Raw genomic sequence first — 5,359 nt, forward strand, 5'->3', positions numbered from 1 at the left:
TTTTTTATTTTGGAAGAAAACTCGAAATAAGGAAAATCCAGAACAACTGGACCACATGCATTTAGACTTGGCAAAAGGAGCGTTCATTAGGTCAAAAGCCAAATGGCTAGAAGAAGGGGAAAAGAAAACCTTTATCTTTATCTGCCTCAATATGACGGAGTTCTAATTTTGTCACCACATTTATAGGAATTTATAGAATCACAATTTAATGCGAGTAATTGTAGACATTTCCTGGATAATGTTCAAGCTACCATCCCTTCAACTGATGGGATTTAAATCAATGTGTAAATTGACCTGTCAGTTGATGAAATTAAAGATGCACCATTTTCAGTGAAGAGGGTAAATCTCTAGGAATCGACGCATTCTTATGAATTTTAATACACTTTTGGGAACATCTCCATAACTCTTAATAAAAAGACTGCACTCACTGGGAGATGCAGCTACAAAGAAAAGGCATTATATCTATATATCCCCAAACCTGACAAAGAATTACTAATTGATTTGGTGTCCTATCCCTCTTTTAACAATAGAGATAGAACATATTGGCTTTACTTACTCAAACAGATTAAGAAAGGCAAGACTCTATTGTAGCTGAACCAAACAAGATTTATGAAAAATTGACAATTAGATTTGTTGGAGAATGCAAATGCGTTCAGGCTGAGGACTTATTTGTTTGTAGACTTTTATAAGGCCTTTGACACAATTGAGCACAAATGTCTTTTACAGGCCCTTAAGGCGTTTGGCTTCGGTAACAATTTTTTAGACATTGCCAGTATGTTCTATAAAGATGTTAATAGCCGGTATGTACCTCTATAAGATTTCAAAATGTGGGATACGGTAGTTTTTTCTCAAAACCTCTAACTGTACATTTTTGTCTTGTCTTGTATTTTTTGTTTTGTTGTATTGTATTTTCATTTGATCGGCACGTACTGTATGTAGTTTTTTAAGATAAGATAAGATAAGATAATACTTTATTCATCCCACAGTGGGAAATTCTTCTCATTCTCAACAATAACAGCAAAAAACAAGTAAACCCAAGAAAGACAGGCAAACAATAGACAATGTGCAGAAGGTAGACTGAAGTAAAGTGGCGTCTAATAAGGTTTGTAAAGTAAGGGGGGGTTGCCGTAGTACAAAAAACAATAACACAATAAAACAATATTGCAGTGTAAGTAAGTGACTTAAAATTAAATTGAATATATAATTAAAGTAATAATGCAAAAGTAGGTAACCATAATATAAGTTATATTCACCAGTGACCATGAAATATGTAAAAGTTAAGTACTTGTTATCACAAAAAATATAAATACAGTAAAGATTACAGAGAGTGTGTGGTAAATGAAACAGGAACGAAAACTACAACACATCAGGTAGTGCTGGTGTTGTAGAGTCTGACAGCGGCCGCGATGAATGACGCGGTACTCTCCTTCTTAACCGTGGGTGTATCAGTCGCTTTGAAGGAGCTTTTATTATTATTATTTATTTGTCATCGTCATAAGTTTGTACACTTGATATGCTAGTATTGCTACCTGATTCTAACAGTAAAATACTAAATAAAATTAAAAAATTGTGCCTGAGTATGCACAGCCAACCCAGTGGCTTGTTAAAATTTGTTTGACCAATCCCAACAGAGTGGGCCAGCTGACCAATCAGCAGACTGGAATTTTTGGAAGCCAGGCCTAGAGCTAAGACAGCCCATTTTATGTGGAAGCACTGCAGCAATGGAAACTATTAGAAATCATGTTTTTTGAACATCATTTTGAGAATGTAAACCTTTCTAGTAGACACAAGAGTACAAGTACAACTCTGAAAATGAGTATAATAGGTTCTCTTGAACAGACTTTACTTAGATCTACTCTGCACTAAGTAGACCCAAAACACTCATCTCAACCTAGAACAAGTGGGTTTGTCTTCATGCAGAGTTGGTTCAAGTCAAGCATGCATTATTAAGAGAAATTATGATTCAATTAAAACATTAAGTCTTAAATATGGAAGCATGTACTGTACTTGGATTGTAGAGCTCTTTCGGCTCTTGAGGATACTTGATGTACATAACAGCAGGCCAGTTAGCAGGTGGCATTGAAGAGGTCTTGGGTGGGTATGGTAGTGGGCATTGGGTTTGAAGCACTGTAGTGAGTTTGAAGGGACTCAGTGAACCTAGAGTATAGAGAACAGATATAGGCTGCACTATATTTGATTTGGTTTATCAGTTCAACAGCTGAGTCATCTACCTTCAGTGAGGTTGCAGAATGTACAACAGTCGACACCAGCGCGGACTCAAACCTGTAAACGAGAAGACAATAACAGTCCAGCCAGAGCCGATGTACATTGCATTGTCACCCTGCAAGAAAAGGAATTTCTGGAGTTACAAGTAAATGAGGGGTAAATTCATTTACATGTCACCACACTCCTTGCCAATCTAAGGAAACAAGTGAACATTTGGTGCCTAGCAATTATATGAAGAAGCTTTCTTACAGCCCAAGTAAGAAAACTCAATCTCTGCAATTAAACCATCCTAGGTATTAGAAGCAGTGGATAGTCACATGTGGGGGGAGCAACTTTGGTGTTTAGTGACTGTGGCCAGAGAGCAACCTTGTGGTGAAGGCTGACCCACTTGACCTCTGAGCATTGCAACCCTAAGTGACCAGATGTAAATTAAATTTTCTGAATGAGTTCAATTCAATCATTTTATATAGTTCAATCATAACAAGACTTATCTCGAGACCCTTACAGATAGAGTAGGTCTAGACCAAGGAATTTACAAGGACCCAACGTTCTAGTTGTTTCCCAGAGCAAGCAGTGCGGACAGTGGCGAGAGAAAACTCCTTTTAGGCAGAAACCTCGGACAGACCCAGGCTTTTGGTAGGCGGTGTCTGACGGCCGGTTGGGGTTAGAATGAAGAGTGGAAATAACAAAAATAGAAAAAGAATTGGAGTTTGTAGCTGTTCTTTGTAGTAGTTCATGGCATAGCAGGGCACTGTGGGGATTACAAGGCACAGCAGGATGTGGCAGGACACAGCAGAGGTAGCAAGATGAACATGGCATCGCAGGAAGTTTAGCGGACCATGGGCAACAGCTACTACCATGATTTTGGAGCCTCCCTAACCAAGGGAAAATGCGGGGAAAAAGAACATAAGGTCTTGGGGAGTGACTCCCAGAGCTAGGTTAGTAACAAGCATTTCTGGGACATGGATGCAATATAATGGAAAGATAGAAAGATAGAGAGAGGAGCTCAGTGTGTCAAAGGAAGTCCCAGCTGTCTAAAACTATTACATAATAGGAGAGACAGGGTAAGAGAGGAGCCTGGTCGGGCTAGAACTCTCCCAACCAGGTCGGGTGTATGCCAAGTCTCCCTAGTTCTATTATATTCTTGATTTATTATAGTAGATCTGACAACTATGAAAGAAGCAGGTGGGCCGGGTTAGGCGGACGCTGCGATTCTAACTCCTAACAATATTCAATTCTATGCCCTAACTATAAGCTTTATCAAAGCATAACCAAGAGAGACAGGGTAAAGAGAGGGGCCTGGTCAGGCTAGAACTCTCCCCAACCGGATCGGGCTGTATGCCAAGTCTCCCTTTAGTTTTATTCTATTCTTGATTATATGTTAGATAGATCTGGCAACTATGACGAGAAGCAGGTGGGCCGGGTTAGGCGGACGCTGCGACTCCTCACTTCCTAACAATATTCAATTCTATGCCCTAACTATGAGCTTTATCAAAAAGGAAAGTCTTAAGCCTACTCTTAAATGTGGAGACGGTGTCTGCGTCCTGAACCCAAACTGGAACCTGGTTCCACAGGAGAGGGGCCTGATAGCTGAACGCTCTGGCTCCCGTTCTACTTTTAGAGACTCTAGGAACCACAAGTCACACTGCATTCTGGGAGCGTAGTGCTCTTGTAGGGTTGTAAGGTACTATAAGCTCTTTAAGATAAGATGGAGCCTGACCATAAAGAGTGTAGGTGAGAAGAAGGATTTTAAAACTATTCTGGATTTTACAGGAAGCCAATGCAGAGAAGCTAAAACAGAGAGATGTGATCTCTATCTGGTCCTTTTAGAACACGTGCTGCAGCATTCTGGATCAGCTGAAGAGTCTTATGGATTTTTCGAGCAGCCTGATAATAAAGAATTGCAGTGACCCAGCCAAGAAGTAATCAATGCATGGACTAGTTTTTCTGCATCATTTTTAGACAGGATATTCCGATTTTGCAATAATATGTAGGTGAAAAAAGGCAATCCTTGAAATTTGCTTTATGTGGGAATTAAAGGACATGTCTGATCAAAGATAACTCCAAGATTCCTTACAGTGGTGTGGAGGCAGGGTGAACCCATCAGAGTAAGGCTGAATCCCAATCCTTCGTCTACCCTACCCTTGGCCCTTACCCCTACCCCTTGGCCTTGAAACCAAGGGGTAAGTGGTAGGGGTGAAAACACCCTATGAAATGGGAACACACTTGGTGACATCACCATACAGAATTGATCACAAAATTCCAAGATGCCGTCTCTGTCTGTCGATTGTGTGGGTTTTGACAACAGTGTCATTGCATTTCAGTTATTGTTCATATTGTCATTGATGTTCAGAAAACATTTTGGTAACCAAAATTGTCTTATTGCCCAATAAATTAAACATAACAGGCAAAAACATATCTCCCCACATATCATCAGTGTCCCGTATCACAACCAACAACAATATACAAGTGCGTGAACAGGAATTAATTACAAATGATTACAATAATACAGTACCAATAAATAATGAATGGGTACACATGAACACATGATTTAAGACATTCTGCTCGTTTTCATCCCCAAAGTGGATCAGCTGTTGGGTTTCTCCTCGCCCTGTGTGATAAGGACGGTATATGTAAAGCCAGTAGCGATGTATCATAGACCGTTAAAATTATATAACCGTCTATGCGATGTATACATTCCATTCAAGGCAGAAAAATGCTGCTCAGTACACCTATAACAATAGAATGGTTGCAGTGATTTCCAACTTGGGTGTGAAAGACTAAGAAAAGACTTTAAAGGAGTTATAATTCAGTTAGGTTTAGAGCTGAATAGTAGACTAGAATCGAAGATAGCTGCAACTCCACCTCCTTGGCCTGTGCCCGAGGAATGTGAGTATTAACATGACTGGGGGGTGGATTCATTTAGACAACATATTCTCCATCACCAGCAGGTTTCAGTAAGAACGAATAGATCATATATAGAATCTGATATTAATTCATTTACTAGTATCCTTTAGAAGAGAGCGAGAGAGATCTGATGTTTAGGAGTCCACATTTAATTCTCCTATTCTTTTGCACTATTGTACTTGTGGTTTTAATCATTATGAGGTTTTCATGCACAGCTCCTATTTTG

At 39.6% G+C, this 5,359-nt stretch overlaps 1 long non-coding RNA gene across 1 annotated transcript in view; it reads right to left on the reverse strand.

Annotated features, from left to right (window-relative positions):
* Positions 1 to 2,082: 2,082 nt before the first annotated feature.
* Positions 2,083 to 5,359, reverse strand: part of LOC116686356 (uncharacterized) — a 20,034-nt gene continuing 16,757 nt past the window's right edge. The window contains exon 3 of the long non-coding RNA XR_004331229.1: positions 2,083 to 2,157. This is a non-coding gene — a long non-coding RNA (uncharacterized LOC116686356). The remainder of the gene's footprint in view (positions 2,158 to 5,359) is intronic.

This window comes from Etheostoma spectabile, unplaced genomic scaffold (genome assembly GCF_008692095.1).
Source record: "Etheostoma spectabile isolate EspeVRDwgs_2016 unplaced genomic scaffold, UIUC_Espe_1.0 scaffold352, whole genome shotgun sequence".
NCBI lineage: Eukaryota > Metazoa > Chordata > Actinopteri > Perciformes > Percidae > Etheostoma > Etheostoma spectabile.